This window comes from Halichoerus grypus, chromosome 12 (assembly GCF_964656455.1).
Source record: "Halichoerus grypus chromosome 12, mHalGry1.hap1.1, whole genome shotgun sequence".
Lineage (NCBI taxonomy): Eukaryota > Metazoa > Chordata > Mammalia > Carnivora > Phocidae > Halichoerus > Halichoerus grypus.
Genome location: NC_135723.1, coordinates 95332144 through 95358877, shown reverse-complemented (window position 1 = coordinate 95358877; position 26734 = coordinate 95332144). Strand labels below are relative to the sequence as shown.

Sequence of the window (26734 nt, the reverse complement as noted above, 5' to 3'; positions counted from 1 at the left end):
GGTCAACTAATCTTCAACAAAGCAGGAAAGAACATCCAATGGAAAAAAGACAATCTCTTCAATAAATGCTGCTGGGAAAATTGGACAGCCACATGCAGAAGAATGAAACTGGACCATTCTCTTATATCATACACAAAGATAAACTCAAAATGGATGAAAGACCTAAATGTGAGACAGGAATCCATCAAGATCCTAGAGTAGAACACAGAGAGTAACCTCTTTGACATCGGCCACAGCAACTTCTTTCAAGACACGTCTCTAAAGGCAAGGGAAACAAAAGCAAAAATGAACTATTGGGACTTCATCAAAATAAAAAGCTCTGCACGGCAAAGGAAATAATCAACAAAACTAAAAGGCAACCTATGGAATGGGATATTTGCAAATGACATAACAGATAAAGGGCTGGTATCCAAGATCTATAAAGAACTTATCAAACTCAACATCCAAAAAACAAATAATCCAGTCAAGAAATGGGCAGAAGACATGAACAGACACTTCTCCAAAGAAGACATACAAATGGCCAACAGACAGATGAAAAAAATGCTCCACATCACTTGCCATCAGGGAAATACAAATCAAAACCACAATGAGATACCACCTTACACCAGTCAGAATGGCTAAAATTAACAAGTCAGGGAACAACAAATGTTGGTGAGGATGTGGAGAAAAGGGAACCCTCTTGCACTGTTGGTGTGAATGCAAGCTGGTACAGCCACTCTAGAAAACAGTATGGAGGTTCCTCAAGAAGTTAAAAATAGAGCTACCCTAAGACCCAGCAATTGTGCTAGTAGGTATTTACCCCAAAGATACAGATGTAGTGAAAAGAAGGGGCACCTGCACCCCAGTAGCAGCAGTTCATAGCAGCAATGTCCACAACAGCCAAACTGTGGAAGGAGCCAAGATATCCTTCAACAGATGAATGGATAAAGAAGATGTGGTTCAGATATACAATGGAATATTACTCAGCCATCAGAAAGGATGAATACCTACCATTTACATCAAGATGGATGGAACTGGAGGGGATTATGCTAAGTGAAATAAGTCAATCAGAGAAATACAATTAACATATGGTTTCACTCATATGTGGAATATAAGGAATAGTGCAGAGGATCATAGGGGAATGGAGGGAAAACTGAACGGAAAGAAATCAGAGAGGGAGACAAACCATGAGAGACTCTTGACTCTGGGAAATAAACTGAGGGTTGTGGAAAGGGAGGTGGGCAGGGGGATGGGGTAAGTAGGTGATGGGCATTAAGGAGGGTACATGATGTGATGAGCACTGGGTGTTATAAGCAATGAATTATTGAACACTACATCAAAAACTGAAGATGTACTATATGTTGGCTAATTGAATTTAAATAAAAAAAAATAGGTGTTGAGATTTCTCAAAAAAGCCTTCTTTTACATGACACAATACATCTAACTTAAAAGTAAAATTTTAGTCAATCATTATGATCTTTTTTTAAGTAAAGCAAATTCATCCACTGATCTTATGGAACTGTTACATTTTCTGTATTATAAAAATTGAAATTGTAAACAGATTAAATGTTATTTTTCAACCTATTCTATCTTCATAAATTGAACCACAATTATTTTTCCTGTTGTTTTAATCTCCTACAACATGATAACACCTTCAGATAAAAGTATATGTCACCTGAAGATGAAGAGGGAAAATTCAGACAATGGCACTTGCTGATGTTAAAATCAAGACTGGCTTTTATCGCCATGGGGTAGATAAAATTTAGCCTTAGCTTATTCCTGACTCCCTCTATCTGAGTCTGCCTTCTAACCCTTCATCTATGGACAAATACTTTCATGCCATCTCTAACTCCCTATACCAAGGTCTGCCCTCCAGTAAAGTAGTCCATGCTCTAAAATTGCCCTTTCCTCTCCCATCTTAAGAAGAATATCAGCAAAATCAAGATCTTAAGTCAAGTTAAATATATTTCTTTTTTTAAAGATTTCATTTATTCATTTGACAGAAAGAGAGTGTGCACAAGCAGGAGTGGTGGCAGGCAGAGGGGGAGGGAGAACCAGGCTCTCTGACAAGCAAGGAGCCCAATGTGGGACTTGATCTCAGGACCCCAGATCATGACCTGAGTCTAAGGCAGACACTCAACCAACTGAGACACCCAGTTGCCCCAAGTTAAATATATTTCTAATGGTAAATTCTCAGGCAGTGATTTTTAGTGATATTTGTTGTAAACATCTGATATTTTGGAGTCTTAAAAATGAGGCATCTCCCAACTATCATAGTATACTTAAATTCTGACCAGTGGACCTCCCAGGTGGGAGCCCCTTTCATTCCAACCTCCCTATAGCTCTGCAGTATGCCTGAGAGAAAGGGTATTGCCCCAAGCAGCAATTCTCAACATAAAGTACCATTTTAGCCTTTACCACATCCTCCCCATATTCCTGCTCTAACAATATGATACAACCTTGAGGAATTACAAGGAACTGCTCATCAAGAACAAGATGAGTAACCTGACCCATACTATAGACAAATAAACCAAGTATGATGGAATTTTTCATGTGTTAGTACACACAGACAGGATCATCACTTGTGATTCTCTAGAGATGTCTTCAGGTGCTGCTGTCCACATTTATTAATCAATTTTTAGTTGCATTTAGTTTCCATTGCTACTTTATGAGCCAACACTCCAAAATACTAAATTTTCCTTTGCAAGGAAGGAAGTATCCAGGGCTTGACACATGGGTGTATTTACCTATTCAACATTCATTGCCACATTTAATATCCTACGCCAGTGAATGTGTTATCCATTTAAATGTTACCCATTTAAATACATTTAAATTAAATCTATCAAATAATATTTTCCATTTCTATTGACTGATGGCTTCATAAATTATCTTCTCCCTTTCCCCCATATCATGAAGAGAAAAGTATTTATTTGAAAAGACTCAGGAGGAATGCACACTATAGAAGGATTCTTCAGTATCTAAACTTCCAGAGTTATATTTCAGAATAATTACCCCTTCCACTATTCATGCCAATTCAAAGAGTTCATGGATGACAAAACCTTGGATCAGCCTCAAAAATCCAGTTTGAAACACAGTTGAGGTTTATAGGTGAGCCCCTTCTTCATATTTTCCCCCATTCATTATAGAAATGATGCTTTATGGCTAAGAGATAAAATGCCAAAAACTTTTTCTCCCCTGAAAGTTTGTGCATCATCTTTTGTAACACTCCATTGAGTCGTAATCATATTTGGCCTTCTCACTGGAGTCCTCTACAGTCTTAGCAAAGACCGATTACAATTCTTGAATTCAGAAGCAGAGCACATGAAGGTAAGTCCCACAACCTACAGATATGCTTTCTTTCATGCTGGTCAAAATAAACCAGACCACACTTTTACACCATTGAGTTGTCAATAGAAATGTCACTTTTATTTAAAGAGTCCTCTAAACTGTGGCTGAGTATTTAGTTGTTGCATACACTGACTATATCATCATGGACAGGCATATTTGCATCATCTTAATATCTGGAAACAAAAGATCCCAGGGCCACTTGGGAAGGTGATGTTTTAAAGATAATTTTTAATCCTGAGAGGGCAATTAATTTTTCTTCTTGGATTCTTGTTACTGTTTCATATCTGGATTTTGTTAACTGACTCTTCACATATCCTGAATCCAGTTATTGAGGACCCAGTTTCTCCAACATGTGCAAACCTGAAATTTACTTTTTGTGATATATTTTATCATAATTTCATTCTATAAATGCTCAGCTTCTTTATATGTCTTGTGCTTTGTAGGAAGATTAGCCCAGTATAATTCCCTCAAAAAACTACGTCTCCACAGTACAATTTCTCCAGCCCATTCTAGAGGAACCAACCCTGAAATGAGAGTCAGGAGAACTTATTTCTAGTCCCAGCTCATATTCTTGCGTGTATATGAATTTGAGCAATCCCATTTAATCACTCTACACTTTAAATCTCGACCGTAGAAAGGAAAATCCAAATACTTTGTATATATACCCTTAGAGAAATAACTGAGAAAAGGTATTTTAAAGCAATTGACAATTTATCTTGTCTGGAAATATAATATACTCTTACTTCATGTTCAAGAATATCAAAACCTAACTAATCATTTCACAGATCTGGGCTTGTTTCCTAACTGCTTTCCCCCAAAAGATGCAGAATTCATCTGTAGGAACTCCACTTTTTAATTATTAATCAGGTGCTTCCTCCCATTTCCCGCCATTGTACTTTTTCTCCCTCTGTCAGTACATAAGTTGGGAATTAAGAACCCTTAGAACAGAAATGTACCTGAACCCCCAGCTTCATGAAGGCAGAATCACTTTCAGGCATTTGCCATAATATTCAGGGTGAAAAGATTGTAGCCTCTGTAGGTCACATTCCTGATCCAAACTCCCTAACAAATCAGTTAACAAGTCAGATTGGTTCTAGTTCAGCCCCTCTAGACACCTCTGTGTATACCCACCCTCTGTTGGTGCCTCCATCAGAGCTCTCAAACAGTGATTAGTGCCTAACAAACAGATGCATCTACTTCAGTCTAATTTTATGTTGGTTTCTAAAGAATGCTTCCCTCTAACAAAGTCATGGACCAGAGAAATGAGTCCTAGACTCCTCAGGCTCCTGGCTAAGAGCTCATCAGGGACTAGTTTAGATGTGAGGTAAACAGCTACTAGAAAGTTCACAGGTGCCCCACAATTGGCTCCCATGCAAACCTAGTGGGGAGCAGCAGTGTCTGAATTAGCAATGTGGGGCAGACAGACTCCCCTCAGGAGCTTTATGCAATAGAATGTCCATCACCGTCACCACTCCAAGTTCTCAAGGGCAGGGCATCCATGCTGCCCTTCTTCTCCCTGTGAAGCCTGTTCTTCCCCATACTCCTCAACCACAGCAACCCCCTGAAGCCTAGGGTCATTCTAAAAAGCCAGAGATACTAGTTTTCTGAGGTTTTAGAATATTCTGTAGCCCAAACCTGACATTTAGCACTCATGCCCCTATTTTGCTGAGCAATGACTAGGTCTGCAATCAAACCTGGTGAGAAAAAAAAAAAAAAACCAGTTGTCCCCTTAAGCTCCAAGATAACCTCATCTCTCCTTCTGAACTCAGGAGCATTGTACCTCATTCCCCTGACAAATGTGCAAAGACCCACTGGACCTTCTTCGAGTTTTGCAAAGATGGATGCACACCTGAGTACATCTTTCATGGTACTTTCCTAGATTTAAAAATAGTAACATCACATAATATACTTAACACTCCAAATAAGATCCCAAAAGGGGGATGTAGAAAATCTTAAGCTCTACATGGGGGCAAAAAGGAAAGGAAAAAGGTCATTGAAATTCTCAACAAAGAAGTACAGAAGTGTTAGCTTTCTATACCTTTCCAAATCTTTAATTTTTATGAATAGAGTAAATGCAAAATTCACAAAATGCAGTCACATTACATCTCTTGATATATTCTTCAGGCATCATGAACCCTGTAAGTGAATCATCTGTCCATTCATCTCCAAGTCCAATACCCAGTCACTCTTAGCACTACCATTTACATATCCACACACTTACCCACTGTATATAGCCATCTCCATACTCACTCAGCCACCTGCTTATCTGCTCAGCCAACCATGTATGCATCCCCTCATCATCCACATGCCACCTCATCTATTTCCCTAATGTCCAAAAATTACTCCCACATCTTCTATTCTCACCAATGTATCATCCTGCTTGTCCCTTCATTCATTCTGCCATGTTCCTATAACGTCTGATACTACAGCACCCAGTGACTTTGACAATGTTTCTGTGATAGTCCAGGCAATAGAAAGAGAAAGTAGAGATGCTTCTCATTTCTCACCTGAATTTCTGAATTCCTCTAGATTGACAGAATTGATTGGATACTTTCTCTGAGGAAAGGTGGAAAAATTCCATGGCTATGAGTGCTTTAGTCACAGTATCCAACTGCTGTTTTCCTCCACTCATCTGCAGACAACAAAAAGGGAAACTCCCAAATTCCAAGCTTTGGTAAGGACCCCACAGCAAACTCAGTCACTTCTGCTCCAGACCTGGGGAGCCTTTCTTTTCATTCAACCTCCATCACTCAGTAAGTTATATCAACTTTTACTGGAAACATTGTCACATGGATCTTTTCTTTCCATTATTAAAACTGCTGACTGCTATTATTTTAGCATTCATACCAAAGTGCTAAGTAATTCAGTTCATTTCAGTGCATGATAGGCTTCATTCTACCCAAACTTATTGAATCAGATATGTTGCAGAGGGTCCAGAAAACTATTTTAATGAGTCTTTCAGGTGTTTCTGATAGAATACATTTGAGAACTCCTGGAACAATTCATTCTGTAAACCACTGTCACATTAATTTTTCATTACAACACTTTATTCTACCATTATTCACTTCACAAATATTTGATCTTAATGATTCTAATGCTGTATCTCAACTAACTGTGAGAAAAGAAGTTCAAAGTCAACCACAATCTCAGTTTTCCCTGTTTGTCTCCCCTGTGAGCCCCTACCTATCCTACAATTCCTGCTGTTCCCCAAATAGGAAATGCTCTCTTCTGACCAAGAAGGTCATCTCATGGGTGTCAGCCTATGAATTGGAATACGTTCTTCAAGAAACACTTGTGATGAACACAATAATATTACTACCTATGTGTAGGCTTGGTTTGCAAGAAGAACACAAATATTTGCTCCAAGTACTGCATCTAATTTGGGTATGCTGCTTCCAGATAAGTGATTTGTTGACTTAAAATTCCTTGGCCTAAAGAGCTTTATTTGTCATTGTTATACTAGTACTTAGCTGAAAATTAGCATCTTTTTCCCTCTTTTACTTTGTCTGTAAAATACACTTTAAAGAATAATTTAGTTACTTCTAGATTCCATTTAGGTTGTAGAAAGCTTAAATGAACATCACCTCAAACATCAAACATCATCAAACAAGCAAAGAACATCAAACAAGAAAAGAGCAGATAATCTACAAAACCATAACTATCTTTAAATCATCAGAAAGCTGAGGTTGCAGGGAAACCAAATAAAATGAAATCTCAGGAATGATAGTTGCATCCAGAAAGAGGTGGGACATGGGTTTTGTCTTACCTGAGCCAGAGTATGGGATGAATGTGGGGCACCATGCAAGCCTATAAGAATTGATTTATCAGATTGGTAAAAGCTGAATGTGGGAGTACTATGAGTATACAATGGCTAGGAGCCAGAGAAAAATAGAGGTAGTTCACACATATTCTTGAGATTTTCTCCACATACTTAGAGCAGTACTCATGAGAATTTTTGAGGGAGGTAGAAAACCAGAGAAAGTCTCTCTCCTTCATAGTGCAGGTCTAGGTGAAGGCAGCCACATCTGCCACAGAAGGATGAGGAACTCTCATCACCAAATCATCTCCATTATGGAACACAAGCCTGAAGCCACTGGGGAAGGGTAGCAAACCCTGTTTTCCTCAGAGACAGATAAAGGCTCATTCCTGAGGGAACGGGGAACAGAAAAAAAACAAAAAACAAAAAACAAAACAAAACAAAAAATCACCTCTAGGTCTGGGGTTTCCATTGGCAGGGACCAATCTAGGTCAGTCTGTGAGCCATCTCCTAGAACCACAGAGGGGGAGGATCACTAAAAAATTCTGAAACACAGGGACAAATGATGTGCCTAAGACTGAGAAAGAACCAGGACAAAAGGAATAAAGCCTCACCCTCCATCGCCAGGCCAGCAGGAATTCAGGAACAAGTCAAAGCTGTTACCATGGGGTAGAGGCAGTCTGTGGACAGACACACTCTCCACATGCAGTCTAATAGAAAGAGCCTAAAACTCAGGGTGGTTCAGTGACACTGGGAAAGGCCCTCCAACCACTGAACATCCCAAACTAAGAATAAATCGTGATAGAGAAAATTGAATTTGTTGGTGCACTGAGGATAACCATAGCAACATAAAACTCAAACCCAACACAATCCTGGCTGCACTGATTCCACACCACATACACACTACCTCACAGGGTAAACAGAAGAGATGTGTCCACTGCAAAGCATAATACTATTTATCTCATAGTCTGTCATCCTACACACACACGTCTGGGTTTAACCAAAATTAAAGATCAGAGAAAAAGCAAGAAAAAATATGCTGTTACTGGGCCAAGCAATTGACAGAACAAGAATTAAGTATGATCTGCATATAGGAACCATCACACAGGGCTTTAAAATAACTCTCATTAAAACATTAAAGGATATAGTGGAAAAGATGGACAGTGTCATAAATGCATGAGGAATTTCAGTAGATAAATGAAAAATATATGGAAGAATCACATGGAAATACTAGACTGAAGAACACAATAACAAAGATGAAGACTGCTTATGGGCAAATTCAACAGAACTGAGAAAAAGTCAATGAGGATAAAGTTGATAGAAATAAGCAAAACTGAAGTACAAAGAGAAAAAATAATGATGATGATACAAAGAGAAGAGAGCATGGGATAATATCAAATAAGAGCTAACATACATGAAATTAAAATGTCTCACCAAAGAACTGCTAGAACTAATAAACAAATTCAGTAAAGTCACAGGATACAATTCAATCTACAGAAACCTGTTGCATTTCTACACCAGTAATGAAGCAGCAGAAAGAGAAATTAAGAAAACAATCCCATTTACAATTACACCAAAAATAATAAGATACTGAGGAATAAACTTAACTAAAGAGGGGAAAGACCTATACTCTGAAAACTATAAAATACCGATGAAAGAAACTGAAGATGACACACAAAGAAATGGACACTCCATGCTCGTGGATTAGAAGAATAAATAAATATTGTTAAAATGTCTATACTACCCAAAGCAATCTACACTTTTAATGCAATCCCTAAAAAAATACCAACAGCATTTTTCACAGAACTAGAACAAACAATCCTAAAAGTTGCATGGAACCAAAAAATACCCTGAATAGCCAAAGCAATCTTGAAAAAGCAAAGCAAAGCTGGAGGTATCACAATTCCAAACTTCAAGCTATATTACAAAGCTGCAATCATCAAGACACTATAGTACTGGCACAAAAACAGACACATCGATCAATGGAACAGAATAGAAAACCCAGAAATTGACCCACAACTGTATGGTCAAGTAATATTTGACAAAGCAGGAAAGAACATCCAATGGAAAAGAGACAGTCTCTTCAACAAATGGTGTTGGGAAAACTGGACAACTGCATGCAGAAGAATGAAACTGGACCACTTTCTTATGCCATACACAAAGATCAACTCAAAATGGATGAAAGACCTAAATCTGAAACAGGAAGTGATCAAAATCCTAGAGGAGAAGACAGGCACTAACCTTTTTGACATCAGCCCTAGCAACTTCTTACTAGACACATCTCTGGAGGCAAAGGAAACAAAAGCAAAAATAAACTATTGGGACTTCATCAAGATAAAAAGCTTCTACAGAGAGAAGGAAATAATCAACAAAACTGAAAGACAACCAACAGAATGGGAGAAGATATTTGCAAATGACATATCTAATAAAGGGTTAGTATCTAAAATCTATAAAGAACTTATCAAACTCAACACCCAAAAATAATGAATAATGCAGTTAAGAAATGGGCAGAAAACATGAACAGACACTTGTCCAAAGAAGACATGCAGATAGCTAACAGACACATGAAAAAAATGCTCCACATCACTCAACAGGGGAAATACAAATCAAAACCACAGTGAGATAACAACCTCATACCTGTCAGAATGATTGAAATTAACAACACAGGAAACAACAGATATTGGAGAGGATGTGGAGAAAAGGGAACCCTCTTACACTGTTGGTGGGAATGCAAATTGGTTCAGCCACTCTGAAAAACAGTAAGGAGGTTCCTCAAAAAGTTAAAAATAGAACTACCCTATGACCCAGCAATTGCTCTACTAGGTATTTACTCGAAGGATACAAAAATACAGATTCGAAGGGGCACATGCACCCTGATGTTTATAGCAGCATTATTAACACTAGCCAAAATATGGAACAAGCTCAGTGTCCATTGACTGATAAATGGATAAAGAAGATGTGGTATACATATACAAAGGAATATTTCATTTCAAAAAAAAAAAAGAAATCTTGCCATTTGCAATGATGTGGTTGGAGCTAGACTGCATTATGCTAAGCTAACTAAGTCAGAGAAAGACAAATACCAAATGATTTCACTCATATGTGGAATTTAAGAAACAAAATAAATGAACATAGGGTAAGAGAAAAAAAGAAAGAGAGGGAAAGAGGGATGCAAACCATAAGAGACTCAACCATAGAGAAGAAACTGAGGGTTGATGGAGGGAGGTGGGTGGGGGATGGGCTAAATGAGTGATGGGTATTAAGGAGGGCACTTGTTTGTTTTTTTCTGAACAAACAATAAGTTTATTTTATTTATTTTTGGTTTTTTGTTTTGTTTTCATTTCTATTTAAATTTAATTAATTAACTAATTAATTAATTTCATTTCTTATTAAATTCAATTACTTAGTTTCAGAGGTTGAGTTCAGTAATTCATCAGTCTTATATAATACCCAGTGCTCCTTACATCACGTGCCTTCCTTAATGTCCATCACCCAGTTACCCCATCCTCCTGCTCCCTCCCCTTCAGCAACCCTCAGTTTGTTTCCTATGATTAAGAGTTTCTTATGGTTTATCCCCTCTCTGATTTCATCTTGTTTTATTTTTCCCTCCCCTCCCCTATGCTCCTGTTTTGTTTCTTAGAATACATATATGAGTGAAATCAGATGATAATTGTGTTTCTCTGACTGACTTATTTCACTTAGCATAATACCCTCTAGTAAGGAGGGTACTTGTGATGAGCACTGGGTGTTATATTTCTACACCTGAAACCAATTTTACCACACATGTTAATTATTTAGAATTTAAATAAAAATTTGAAATAAAAAAACATTTAACACTCATTCATGATAAAAACCGTCAGCAAACTAGGAAAAGAGAACTTCCTCAACCCTGATAAATGGCATCTTAAAAAACCTTTAACTGAGTTCATACTAAATGGTAAAAGATCAAATCCTTTCTCCTTACAATTGGGAATAAGGCAAAGATGCCCTTTTGTACCACTCTATTCACACTGTACTAAAGGTCCTTGCCAGCGCCTTTTATAAGGCAGCAGAAACAAAGGGCATTCAGATTGGAAAGGAAGAAAAAATTCTGTCTCTACGCACAGATGACAAAATTATCTAGGTAGAAAACCTAACTAGTCTACAAGAAAGCTACTATAACTAATGGGTTTAGCAAGTTCACTAGACATGATAGCAACACACAAAAATCAATTGTATTTGTAATTACAAGCAATAAAAATTGAAAACTGAAATTTGAAAGGCAGTGCTGTTTACAATAGTACATAAAAACATGAAAGAATTAGGTGCAAATCTAACAAAATACATGCTAGATCTGTATGCAGAAAACTAAAAAACACTGATGAAAGGAATGTAAGAACACCAATAAATGAAGAAATATTTACCATGTTCATGGAGTGAAAGGCAATATTTAAAAAAATATATTAATTCTCTTCCAAACTGATCTGTAGATACAAAGCAAAACTAATTTTGTAGGAATTAATCTGACTCTAAAAGTTTGTGGAAAAACAAAGGATCTAGAATAACTGAAAAAATTTTGAAAAAGAAGAACAGAGTTGGACAATTTACACTACCAATTTCAAATCACAGCGTTAGATAAAAGGATCAAAGGAACAGAAGAGTCCATAAATACATACACCCATATATGGTCAATTATTTTTGGAAAAAGCACAAGGAAAATTTAATGGAGGCAAAAAACAAAACAAAACAGAATTTTCAACAAATTGTGATGGACAACTAGATATCCATATGCAAAAAAAGAAATTGGATCCAGACCTTCAATTATACATACAAAATGGATCAAAATGGATCAGGGACTCAAATATTGACCAAAATCTTTGTGACCTTGGATTAAGCAGAGATTTCTTAGATAGGACACCAGAAACACAATCTATAATGAAACAAATGGATAAATCTGACTTCTTTAAAATTGGAACTTCTGCTTCTTGAAAGACTGTTAAGAGAATGAAAAGACAAGCCACAGACTGGGAAAAGATGCTTGCAAAACACATATCTTATAAAAGACTTGTATCTAGAATATTTAACAAATCCTCAAAACTAATTAGTAAGAAAATAAACAATGGGCGGGGAGCAAGATGGCGGAGAAGTAGGAGACCTAAATTTCATCTGGTCCCCGGAATTCAGCTGGATAGGGATCAAACCATTCTGAAGACCTACAAACCCAAAAGGAGATCAAAGAAAAGAATAGCAACAACTCTCTGAACAGAAAAGCGACCACTTTCTGGAAGGTAGGACGTGCGGAGAAGTGAATCCGAGGCGATATTCGGGAGGATAGACGGCGGGGGAGGGGCCTCCGTCGGCCGCTTCTGGCAAGTGATAGAGCCGGGGAGCACAAAATCGGAACTTTTAGAAGTCGGCTCTGCTGAGGGACGTCGCTCCAGTGGCTAAGCGGGGGGGTGGAAGCGGGAGGTGGAACCCTCGCGGGACAGTGTGGACTCAGGACCCTCGGGGTCACAGAAAGACCGGGGGTGCCTGAGTGCGGCAGAGCTCCCAGGTATCGGAGCAGGGAAGCCGGCTGCAGAGACGGAGCCCAGGCGCAGGCTCTCAGCTCGGGGTTGTCATAGACCGTGATCCGCGGCACAGTCGGGCCACTGCTCCTCCAGCAGGGACCCAACAAGCGGCAGATCCGGGGAGACTCACCTTCTTCCCCCGGGAGGAGAGGTGCGGGAGCGCACCGCAGGGATCTGCTGGGTTTGGAGACTCCACCCGGGGTCGGGTGCCAGAGATAGAAACGCTCGGTCACAGGCCGGGTGAGCACGGAGTGTGGCCGGAGACCGGGGAGACGGGAGTGACTGACGGCTTTTCTCTGGGGGCTCGCTGAGGAGCGGGGCCCTGAGTTCTCAGCTCCTCCGGGGCGGAGACTGGGAGGCCGCCATTTTCACTCTCATCCTCCAAAGCTGTACGGAAAGCTTGCAGGGAACAAAAGCTCCGGAGAGCAAACCCGAGCAGATTACTGAGCCCGGACCGGCAAGGGCGGGGCAATTTTGCCTCCGGCAAAGACATTTGTGAACCACGGCAACGGGCCCCTCCCCCAGAAGATCAGCGAGAACAGCCAGCCAAGACCAAGTTTACCGATCAATGAGAACGGCAGAACTCCAGCGCTAGGGGAATACTGCACATAGAATTCATGGCTTTTTTTACCATAATTCTTTAGTCTTTCAAAGTTAATCTTTTTTTAACTTTCTTTTTCTTTTTTTTTTTTAAATTTTTCTTTTTCCCTTTTTCAACAACATCTTATCAATCCCTTTTTTAAAAAATCTTTTTTATTTTTCATTCTTAGAGTCATATTCTATCCCTTCATAGTGGTTAACTTTATTTTTGGTATATATATAAGTTGTTCTCTCTTTAAAATTTTGGGATACAGTTTCTTCTAACAGACCAAGATATACCCTAAATCTCTAGTGTATGGCTTTGTTCTAGTCTCCTGCCTGATCACATTCTCTCCCTTTTTTTTTTCTTAAATCCTCTTCTTTCTTCTTTCAACCAACTTCTTATCAATTCCTTTTATAAAATCTTTTATAATTTTCATCTTTATATTCACATTCCATCCCTTCATCATATTAACCCCTATTTTTGTACATATATAAGTTTTTCTTTCTTTAAAATTTTGGGAGGCACTTTCTTCTAACAGACCAAAATACACCCAAAATCTAGTGTGTGGCACTGATCTATACACCAACCTGATCATATTTGATCATATTCTGTTTTTGTTTTTGTGTTTTTGTTTTTATCTTTATCTTTTTCTTTTTCTTTTTTTCTTTTTTCTTTCTTTCCCTTTCTTTTCCCCCAGTTTCAGGTCTCTTCTGATTTGTTTAGTGTATATTTTCTGGGCACGTTGTTACCCTCTTAGCATTTTGTTTTCTCATTCACCTATTCTCCTCTGGACAAAATGACAAGATGGAAAAAATCACCTCAAAAAAAAGAACAAGAGGCAGTACCGACTGCCAGGGACCTACTCAATACGGACATTAGTAAGATGTCAGAACTAGAGTTCAGATGATGATTTTAAAGATACTAGTTGGGCTTGAAAAAAGCATGGAAGATATTAGAGAAACCCTTTCTGGAGAAATAAAAGAACTAAAATCTAACCAAGTCAAAATCAAAAAGGCTATTAATGAGGTGCAATAAAAAATGGAGGCTCTAACTGCTAGGATAAATGAGGCAGAAGAGAGAATTAGTCATATAGAAGACCAAATGATGGAAAATAAAGAGGCTGAGAAAAAAAGAGATAAACAACTACTGGATCATGAGGGCAGAATTCTTGAGATAAGTGATACCATAAGTTGAAACAATATTAGAATAATTGGGATCCCAGAAGAAGAAGAAAGAGAGAGAGGAGCAGAAGGTATATTGGAGCAAATTATAGCAGAGAACTTCCCTAATTTGGGGAAGGAAACAGGCATCAAAATCCAGGAGGCACAGAGAACCCCCCTCAAAATCAATAAAAATAGGTCAACACCCCGACATCTAATAGTAAAACTTACAAGTCTCACAGACAAAGAGAAAATCCTGAAAGCAGCTTGGGACAAGAGATCTGTAACCTACAATGGTAGAAACATTAGATTGGCAACAGACCTATCCACAGAGACCTGGCAGGCCAGAGAGGACTGGCATGATATATTCAGAGCACTAAATGAGAAAAATATGCAGCCAAGAATACTATATCCAGCTAGGCTGTCATTGAAAATAGAAGGAGAGATAAAAAGTTTCCAGGACAAAGAAAAACTAAGGAATTTGCAAACACAAAACCAGCCCTACAAGAAATATTAAAAGGGGTCCTCTAAACAAAGAGAGAGCCTAAAAGTAACATAGACCAGAAAGGAACACAGACAATATACAGTAACAGTCACCTTACAGGCAATATAATGGCACTAAATTCATATCTTTCAATAGTTACCCTGAATGTAAATGGGCTAAATGCCCCAATCAAAAGACACAGGCTATCAGATTGGATCAAAAAAACAAGACCCATCGATATGCTGTCTGCAAGAGACTCATTTTAGACCCAAGACACCACCAGATTGAAAGTGAGGGCATGGAAAACCATTTACCATGCTAATGGACACCAAAAGAAAGCTGGGGTGGCAATCCTTATATCAAATTAGATTCTAAACCAAAGACTGTAATAAGAGGTGAGGAAGGACACTATATCACACTTAAAGGGTCTATGCAACAAGAAGATCTAACAATTGTAAATATCTATGCCCCTAACATAGGAGCAGCCAATTATGTAAGCCAATTAATAACAAAAGCAAAGAAACACATCGACGACAACCATACAATAATAGTGGGGGACTTTTACACCCCCCTCACTGAAATGGACAGATCATCTAAGCAAAAGATCAACAAGGAACGAAAGACTTTAAATGACACACTGGACTGAACGGACTTCACAGATATATTCAGAACATTCCATCCCAAAGCAACAGAATACACATTCTTCTCTAGTGCCAGAATAGATCACATCCTAGGTCACAAATCAGGTCTCAACTGGTACCAAAAGATTGGGATGATTCCCTGCCTATTTTCAGACCACAATGCTTTGAAACTAGAACTCAATCACAAGAGGAAAGTCGGAAAGAACTCAAATACATGGAGGCTAAAGAGCATCCTACTAAAGAATGAATGGGTCAACCAGGAAATTAAAGAAGAATTTAAAAAAATTCATGGAAACCAATGAAAATGAAAACACAACTGTTCAAAATCTTTGGGATGCAGCAAAGGTAGTCCTAAGAGGAAAGTATATAGCAATACAAGCCTTTCTCAAGAAACAAGAAAGGTCTCAAATACACAACCTAACCCTACACCTAAAGGAGCTGGAGAAAGAACAGCAAATAAAGCCCAAACCCAGCAGGAGAAGAGAAATAATAAAGATCAGAGCAGAAATCAATGAAATAGAAACCAAAAGAACAGTAGAACAGGTCAACAAAACTAGGAGCTGGTTCTTTGAAAGAATTAACAAGATTGATAAACCCCTGGCCAGACTTATCAAAAAGAAAAGAGAAATGACCCAAATCAACAAAATCATGAATGAAAGAGGAGAGATCACAACCAACACCAAAGAAATACAATTATAAGAACATATTATGAGCAACTCTATGCCAGCAAATTAGATAATCTGGAAGAAATGGATGCATTCCTAGAGATGTATCAACTACCAAAACTGAACCAGGAAGAAATAGAAAACCTGAACAGACCTATAACCACTAAGGAAATTGAAGCAGTCATCAAAAATGTCCCAACAAACAAAAGCCCAGGGCCAGATGGCTTCCCAGGGGAATTCTACCAAACATTTAAAGAAGAATTAATACCTATTCTTCTGAAACTGTTCCAAAAAACAGAAATGGAAGGAAAACTTCCAAACTTGTTTTATGAGGCCACCATTACCTTGATCCCCAAACCAGACAAAGACCCCATCAAAAAGGAGAATTACAGACCAATATCCTTGATGAATGTGGATGCAAAAATTCTCACCAAAATACTAGCCAATAGGATCCAACAGTACATTAAAAGGATTATCCACCACGACCAAGCGGGATTTATCCCTGGGCTGCAAGGTTGGTTCAACATCCACAAATCAATCAATGTGATACAATACATTAATAAAAGAAAGAACAAGAACCATATGATCCTCTCAATAGATGCAGAAAAAGCATTTGACAAAGTACAGCATCCTTTCTTGATCAAAACTCTTCAGAGTATAGGGATAGAGGGCACATACCTCAATATCATAAAAGCCATCTATGAAAAACCCACAGCGAATATCATTCTCAATGGGGAAAAACTGAGAGCTTTCCCCCTAAGGTCAGGAACCCGGCAGGGATATCCACTATCATCACTGCTATTCAACATAGTACTAGAAGTCCTAGCCACAGCAATCAAACAACAAAAAGAAATCAAAGGCATCCAAATTGGCAAAGAAGAAGTCAAACTCTCACTCTTTGCAGATGATATAATACTTTATGTGGAAAACCCAAAAGACTCCACCCCAAAACTGCTAGAACTCATACAGGAATTCAGTAAAGTGGCAGGATAGAAAATCAATGCACAGAAATCAGTGGCATTCCTATACACCAATAACAAGACAGAAGAAAGAGAAATTAAGGAGTCGATCCCATTTACAATTGCACCCAAAACCATAAGATACCTAGGAATAAATCTAACCAAAGACGCAAAGAATCTGTACTCAGAAAACTATAAAATACTCATGAGAGAAATTGAGGAAGACACAAAGAAATGGAAAAACGTTCCATGCTCATGGATTGGAAGAACAAATATTATGAAGATGTCAATGCTACCTAGAGCAATCTACACATTCCATGCAATCCCTATCAAAATACCATCAACTTTTTTCAAAGAAATGGAACAAATAATCCTAAAATTTGTATGGACCCAGAAAAGATCCCGAATAGCCAGAGGAATGTTGAAAAAGAAAAGCAAAGCTGGCGGCATCACAATTCTGGACTTCAAGCTCTATTACAAAGCTGTCAACATCAAGACAGTATGGTACTGGCACAAAAACAGACACATATTTCAATGGAACAGAATAGAGAGCCCAGAAATGGACCCTCAACTCTATGGTCAACTCATCTTCAACAAAGCAGGAAAGAACGTCCAATGGAAAAAAGACAGCCTCTTCAACAAATGGTGTAGGGAAAATCGGACAGCCACATGCAGAAGAATGAAATTGGACCATTTCCTTACACCACACAGAAAAATAGGCTTAAAATGGTTGAAATACCTCAGTGTGAGACAGGAGTGCATCAAAATCCTAAAGGAGAACATAGGCAGCAACCTCTGACCTCAGCTGCAGCAACTTCTTCCTAGAAACATTGCCAAAGGCAAGGGAAGCAAGGGCAAAAATGAACTATTGGGACTTCATCAAGATAAAAAGCTTTTGCACAGCCAAAGAAACAGTCAACAAAACCAAAAGACAACTGACAGAATGGGAGAAGATATTTGCAAATGACATATCAGATAAAGGGCTAGTATCCAAAATCTATAAAGAACTTCTTAAACTCAACACCCAAAGAACAAATGATCCAATCAAGAAATGGGCAGAAGACATGAACAGACATTTCTGCAAAGAAGACATCCAAATGGCCAACAGACACATGAAAAAGTGCTCAACATTGCTCGACATCAGGGAAATCCAAATCAAAACCTCAATGAGATATCACCTCACACCAGTCAGAATGGTTAAAATTAACAAGTCAGGAAATGACAGATGTTGGCGGGGATGCAGAGGAAGGGGAACCCTCCTACACTGTTGGTGGAAATGCAAGCTGGTGCAGCCACTCTGGAAAACAGTAGGGAGGGTCCTCAAAAAGTTGAAAATAGAGCTACCCTATGATCCAGCAATTGCACTACTGGGTATTTACCCCAAAGATACAAATGTAGGGATCCGAAGGGATACGTGCACCCCGATGTTTATAGCAGCAATGTCCACAATAGCCAAACTGTGGAAAGAGCCAAGATGTCCATCGACAGATGAATGGATAAAGAAGATGTGGTATATATATACAATGGAATATTATGCAGCCATCAAAAGGAATGAGATCTTGCCATTTGCAACGACGTGGATAGAACTGGAGGGTATTATGCTGAGTGAAATAAGTCACTCAGAGAAAGACATGTATCATATCACCTCACTGATATGAGGAATTCTTAATCTCAGGAAACAAACTGAGGGTTGCTGGAGTGGTGGGGGGTGGGAGGGATGGGGTGGCTGCGTGATAGACATTGGGGAGGGTATGTGCTATGGTGAGCGCTGTGAATTGTGTAAGACTGTTGAATCACAGACCTGTACCTCAGAAATAAATAATACATTATATGTTAAAAAAAAAAAAAGAAGAAGAAGAAGAAGGTAGCAGGAGGGGAAGAATGAAAGGGGGGAAATCGGAGGGGGAGATGAACCATGAGAGACTATGGACTCTGAAAAACAAACTGAGGGTTCTAGAGGGGAGGGAGTGGGGGAATGGGTTAGCCTGGTGATGGGTATTGAAGAGGGCACGTCTGCATGGAGCACTGGGTGTTATACGCAAACAATGAATCATGGAACACTACATCAAAAACTAATGATGTAATGTATGGTGATTAACATAATAAAAAAATAAATAATAAAAAATTAAAAAAATAAAAGGATCCAGATTAAAAAAAAAAAAGTAAATCAGCAAAGGTGGTACATCCATACAATCAAACTATTACTCCACAAATAAAAAGAATGGACTATCATAACATGAAAAAACACGAATGCACCTCAAATGCTTTATGCCAAGGGACAGAAGTCAGATTCAAAGGCTGTGTCCTACTGATTCCATTGACATGATATTTTGCAATAGACAAATAGAGAAATCTGCTTGGTGGTTGACCATCAATGGTGTTCAGAAAATCATTTGACTAAAAAGGGGCACCAAAATATGCTTGGATGATGAAAATTTCTGTCTTGATTGTGGTGGTACTTATATGACTGTACACATTTTTAAAACTCCTGGAATTCTGCACAAAAAAAAAGAATGAATTTACTATATGAAAATTTACCTCAATTAAAAAATAAAATAATGAATTAGCCTTTATTATTTATTAATCTTAGCATTGCACTTGGAGACAAAAAAAAATCAAGTAGTAAGGAATTTGGAGTGTTGGCTCAACAACAGCTTATATGATAAAGACATGAAGCTTTTAATTATCACATTTCAATACTTGGTATCTACTTAAAACTTTAGCTAAAGCAATCTTAAACACATTTGTAATAATTATGAAGAAGTCCAAATTACTGAAAATTGACTGGACTGTGAGCTGCCTGAAGGCAAATGTCATTCATTAGTTATAAGTAGCAAGGTACTAATTAGATGTACATAGGATATTTGTGAAATGATCATATTAAAATAATAATCTCATTGTACTATTCAAAGTGGGCTAGATCTGAAATAAACAGTTCCCAAGTAACTATGGCTTAACACAATAAAATTTATTTCTTATTTATACACATTCCCATGTGGGTAACACTGGTGGGGATGGCTCTTCTGGCTAGTTCTCATCCAGTCAGTGACTCAGGATCCAGCCTTCTCCACCCTCTGAGCCCCCCAGAGTCTTGTGCTGGATCCGCTGTATATGGGTGACTTCAGAGCAAAACAATGAATAATGGAGGCTGCTGGCTGGGAGATTTCAACAGGCCAGGCCTGGAAGTGGCATATTGTCTCACTTTGCATCTACATTTTCAGAAGTTAGAACTTGGTTCCATGGTTCACCTCACTGTGAAGCAGAGGAAATGTTTTATGAGCAGCTAGCCAGTTTCCACATGCATTGGACTCTGACTTGATTAGACTACATTTGAGATCATTGTTTACTTCAGAACTCTACAATTTAAAAGGGATATTTAGAATATTCAAACCCCATAGAAGAAAGCCCTTGATAGTAAGAAGTCTGAAATTATGCTAATGTGTATGCACTAAGGAGTATTTAGCTTGATCATTTCCTCCCCTCAGTGTCTCTCAGGAGAAGGACCCAGTATCAGCATGTAGTTTTCAGCCTCCACAGACCAGACCAAAGAATCTGACCCAGATTGGAGATCCAGTCTGCTTCTAAAGCTGGTTTGCTCTGATCTAAGAAATAAGTAGCACAAAGAATATTTTTTTATTTTATTATTTTTTTGAGAGAGAGAGAGAGCTCAAGCAAGTGAGAATGGGGTGGGGGGCACAGAGGGAGAAAGAGAGAGAGAATCCTAAGCAGGCTCCACACCCAGCATGGAGGGCTCAATCTCATGACCTTGAGATTATGACCTGAGCCAAAATCAAGAGTTGGATGCTTAACCGGCTGAGCCACCCAGGTACCCCTAGAGAATACTTGTAGAAGCAGGTGGAGAACAGGTTATATTCCATATAGAAACTCATTGTAAGACAGTGATCCCTGCATCCCATTCAGTGGAACATCAAGTCAATATCTACAACATTGTACCATATAAGGAAATAACTTCTCTAATCAATGAACTATGTCATTGAGGCCTAATACCTGAATATCCAGCCTGGAAGCTTCTATTGTGGTAACACCAGTGCAATTTATGTTTATTCTTTATCTGCATCTGTTTTCTTCAAGACTCAGTTTTTTCCATATTTGTCCATTTTGGGTTTACCATTAGAAGGCCAATCAGGTTAGGGTGCCATGTATGCCAGTTTCAAGAACAGCGCAAAAGAAACTCTCCAGATGGTTCATCTACAGTGCAAACAATCTTCTACTTGGTCCTTATGACCCCATGTTCTCACTGATCCTTGAAGTATCTATGGCAGATTGAAATGCTGAATAGGCCCTATAGGAAGATTTGATTAAAGAATCAAAGTGCTGGTCCATAGGGTTTTCGGGGGGGAAATGCCTTTGTCAAGTTACCTGATGTTTTGAGAAACAACTTTTACTTGCTATTGGGCCCTAGTAGGCCATGGGAATGCCTGGTCATGGGAAACCAGATCACCATGAACCTGGAGCTGTCCATCAAAACCTGCTTTGAGGAACAAATCATAAAGTAGTATATGTGAGACTAGGCCTGAGCAGATCCTAAAGACTCAAACTAACTGTCATAAACAGTTGATTTATACTTCCATCATGTCTGTTCCTGTCATCCTGCCATTGAATCTTCAACACATAATATGGTCTCCTACGTAATTTCTATGACTATTTAACTGAGAAGGTGTGGTCCAGAAAGACCATGGAGAAAGTGTTCTTCCTAAAGAGGAGAATTTTATACAGTACATTTCACCATAACTTTGCATGGAAGAAAGATCATTGGAAGCCATGATATGAACTGATTTAAAGGCCACACCTAATCTTTTACCTTGATATAAAAGAAAATTTTTAGAGGATTGGGACACAGAGCTTTAAATAAGAAGGAGGAGTAAATTCATGTGTGTTCCATAGGATTTCTCATGACAAAGGAGGTTCTCAGTTTCCATGTGGACAAGAATACTGGTATACTCAGAAGTCAATCAGCCTCATTTCCCAAGCACATCAGTGGTCATGGTGATGACGGTGACTATCTATGGGTTCAACATACTGGATTTTATTTAGCCAATACTAGTTCAATTACAACCATTACTGACTATACATCTTACCAACAGCCAGTAGAATACAGTACTCAGACTGTGCTCTCAAATTCCATTTTCCCTCTAAAGGAATCAGTGTTTCTTGGAGAAATAATTCCAATTATAAGGCAAGAAAGGTAAAAGATGGGACTGTAATGTTGTATCACACCAGAAAGCAAGGGAGCTATTGAAGATACTAGGATCATGTGGGGAAAAAAAACCAAAAAACTAAGTAGCCAATTTAATAGGCTCTTTGGTAGCCAGAGTAATGACCCCTTAAAGATGCCCATGTCCTAATCTCCAGAACCTATATGTTATTCATATTCATATCCAGAACCTGCCTTACATTGTTAAAAGGAACCTGTAGATGCATTTATATTAAGGATCTTCAAGTGGAGGGATTTTCCTGGATAATCTGTGTGATCCCAGACAAGGGTCTGTATAGGAGTAAGGAGAAAGGCTCAGGGTCAGGAGAAAGAGATAGGAGGATGGAAGCAGAATCAGAGTCAGAGAGAGGTATGAAGGAGCTGTGCTAACCTTCAGGGTGGAAGAAAGGGGCATGAGCCAAGGAGTGGAAGCTCCCTTAGAAAGCTGGGACAAGCAAGAAATCAGATTCTTCCCTAGCCTTCCAGAAAGGGATACAGCCTGTGGACATCTGGATTTTGGCCTAGGGAAGCCCATTTCAGACTTCTGGGCTCCAAAACCGTAAGATAATAATTTTGTGTTGTTTTAAGACACAAAACTTGTGATTTGTTATAGCACCAAAAGGGAATTAAAATAGACTCCCACTCAATAAATACAAGACAATTTGAACATCGATAAAGACAATAGCTGCAACAAATAAAAATACAGCAAATAAGTTTACATTGATGAGCTCATCATGATTTTTTTTAAAACATCTCTTTTGTTGTATTTTATAAAAAGTGGTAAAGAAAGGGAAAAAATAAAACATTTATCCTGCCTTTCCTCTATTAACTATACCTCAGGAAGATAAAAAGGTGGTGAGGAGGAAGTTTCTACTTATAAATGCACTTCAAATACTAAAGAGAAAGGGACAATAGAATATCCCCACCTTGCAACCCCTAATAAATTAATGGATCTAAGTTAGTAGTTTTCTACCAGGGGTGATCTTGCTATCCCCAGGGACATTTGGTAATATCTGGAGACTCCTGATTGTCAAAACTGGAAGGAGGTGGGGAGGGGACACAACTGCCATTTAGTGGGTAGAGGTCAGGAATGTTGAAAAATACCCTACAATGTGCAGAAGATTGAAGAAGAAACAACTATCTAGCCCTAAATGTCAATAGACGTTGGCTGCTGTTGAGAAACCCTACGCAATGCAATAACCATAATAAACCCTAGAGAAGAGAAACTGAACACTGTGTCCCTCTTGATAGAAGTACAAGCCACCATCTGAAAAATCTTGCCAGAAAAGAAAATATATTTAAATCTGATCAAGCCTCCAGATCTAAAAGGAGATACAGGGTAAATGGAACATGCAAAACTACACTCCGGGGATGTCATCAAAAAATCCAAGCTGCAAGGGAATCCAACTGGGAAAAACAATCCTGTTTTATTCAACAAATAATTCCGAAGGGAAAAAAGGAAATTGAAGGTGAACCTATACATTAAGCAGGTCTTCAGAGACATAGGAGACAATGGTAATGTATGGATTTTATTTGGATTCTTATTTGAACAAATTGTAACTTTTATATATATCAGGTTTTTTGTTTCTTACAAAATACCTCAGTGATATTTTTATGGTTATTAAATAATGAACAAGATTTTAATTTTCAAATATTTTTCAGTGCCCAATGTTTTTAAGGAGTTATATTTAATGGCTTTAATGTTTAGAACATCATCTTATTTTGCCCCTGAATCAACAGTACTTTCCTCCCTTATACTGAGAATGTCATTCGCAAACAGCTATTAATGAGGAATGCCAGTTGTCTCAAAGTATTCACATATATTAATGAAAATTTAAATTTCTGAGAAAAGGCAGTCCTGGAAAAAAAAAAGTCCATAATATGAAAAAGATGAAAGTAGAAATTTAATGCATGGAATATAAAATGACACTCATTTGTTTCTACATATCTAAAGCCCATTCTCAACATTTCTGCTTCCTGAGAAATGCAGATCTGGAAAACTTTTCAGGTGAACCCAAACAAGCTAAGTTGCTGGGTGAAAGCAAAGGGGTCATGGGATGGGAGGTGGAGAAAAGTCACACTGGGACCACACATCAGTCACAGAAATGAGGTACAGCACCTTCACATATTCTCCTCCTTGAAGTGTCCTGTATATATTTGACTAATTTCCTTCTTTTATATTTTTCTCCTACATTGTATATATGATGTGTTCATAGTGGTCAGTTTTTCAGTTGACTCCACAATTTACAGAATATTTAGACAGGATATTAATATTTTAGAAGACAAATGAGATGCACACGGGAATTCCAAACTGAGAGCAGATGAAGTATTCCTCTGAAATAACTTTTAAATCACAAGACTTGATTTTTTTTCTCTATTGCCACTATCTTAATTCAGATTCCTCTAATGTCTCAATAGTGATTGTGGAGCAGCCCCCTAGGTAGTCTCCTCTGCTCCAATCTTTTCTTCCTCTGACTTGTTTTCCAAAATGATATCTCAAGAATGTAAATTTTATCAAGCTACCACTGACTTAAAAACATTTACTGGTTTGAATTTGGCATTCAGTGCCCTCTAAGACCTGGCCCCTGTCTACCACCTGCCTTATCTTCACTAGTTCCTCATCCTCTCTGCCCCATAAGCCCAGCTTTGGATATTTTTGAATTTTTATGCTCTCTTCCAGCTCAGCACACTTCACAAGGTGCTCCTTTGCTTGAGTTCCTTGTTATCTGGATCAGTCGCAATCACTTTCCTGGCCTCCTACAAGATATTTTCTGGTCCTTCCATACAGGAAGATTTCTGCAATCACCCACAAAGTCTTACTCTCTGTGACTCTTCTCACCCCTACATTTTAATTGCTTTACTGTCATCCTTGCTATGCCATCATATTGTCAGGACTGATTCACATCGACTATTGTGTCTCAACAATTCACTGTCACTGATAACACAGTCGATATTCCACTGATATCTGAATATCTAAGGAGAATTTTAGCCCAGTACCACTGACATCTATTGAGACACATGCCAATTTTGAAAAATTTAGGATTGATTATTTTTAGGTAGATTTAAAATGTCAAATGAATTTTGGATTATATGAAACTTCAACTCTGCTTGGACACTGAGAATGTGTGATAACATGTTCACAAATGGAAGAACTGTGAATCCCCTGACTTACACGAGACACAGGAAGAAAGGACTTTGAGGGGCGCCTGGGTGGCTCAGTCATTAAGCGTCTGCCTTTGGCTCAGGTCATGACCCCAGGGTCCTGGGATTGAGCCCCACATTGGGCTCCCTGCTCGGCGGGAAGCCTGCTTCTCCCTCTCCCACTCCCCCTGCTTGTGTTCCTGCTCTCACTAACTCTCTTTCTGTCAAATAAATAAATAAAATCTTTAAAAAAAAAAAAGGGGGCGCCTGGGTGGCTCAGTTGGTTAAGCGACTGCCTTCGGCTCAGGTCATGATCCTGGAGTCCCGGGATCGAGTCCCGCATCGGGCTCCCTGCTCGGCAGGGAGTCTGCTTCTCCCTCTGACCCTCCTCCCTCTCATGCTCTCTGTCTCTCATTCTCTCTCTCAAATAAATAAATAAAATCTTTAAAAAAAAACAAAAAACAAAACAAGAAACGTTTAAAAAAAAAAAAAATCTTTAAAAAAAAAAAGGAAGAAAGGACTTTGAGATTTTTTCCAAGGGAGTGAGATGAGTTACTATCCATTCTTTCTCCTCTTTCCCCTTCCATGCCTATTGTACAATATTCCTTCCTCCTTTTGTTCCTTACTTAGGTGTTTTCTCAGAGATGAGACCCAGTCGCACATATTCAATTTCACTAATTTACAAAGATCAGCCAGAACCCTGTTGTGTGGGAGGAGGGATGGGAGAAGGTGTTCGGACAGAGACTAGAGAGAAACACTGCCCAGCTAATCCAACTCTCCTGATTCCCAAAATACATATTGAAATTATCTTATCTTTCAGTGGCTTTGGCTCAGGAATCTGTCTTTTCTAAGATTAACTATACCTCTTATATTTTATATATTAATTCGTATTTTATGTGCTTATTGTTTCTAAAGTCTCAGAAAAGAGGTTATGGATTTTTCAGAAATTGGGCAATTTTAATATTTAAATGGTACCTTATACATATGCAGTAAAATTCCTCTCAAATTGCTTATATGCTGTCAAGTAGTGCCCCAGACGTGGCTTTTCCTTGGCCAGTAGGAGCCTTGAACAAACACCTTTAGTTATATTCTTATCTATAAAATAAGACCTTTAGTTGATGCTCCTTTCCTGAGGTACCTTCAGCACTCCCACAAGATGCTATGTGCACAGTTAGTGGTCCAGCACAAAGATATCTTAACAGCCCCCCTCGCATCTCTCTCAGAACAGTGACTCACACAGTTACTGGGTGTGG

At 38.6% G+C, this 26734-nt stretch overlaps 1 protein-coding gene across 1 annotated transcript in view; it reads right to left on the bottom strand.

The window, feature by feature from the left end:
• Positions 1–26734, bottom strand: part of LOC118532568 (olfactory receptor 2A2-like) — a 220561-nt gene that overhangs the window by 183561 nt on the left and 10266 nt on the right.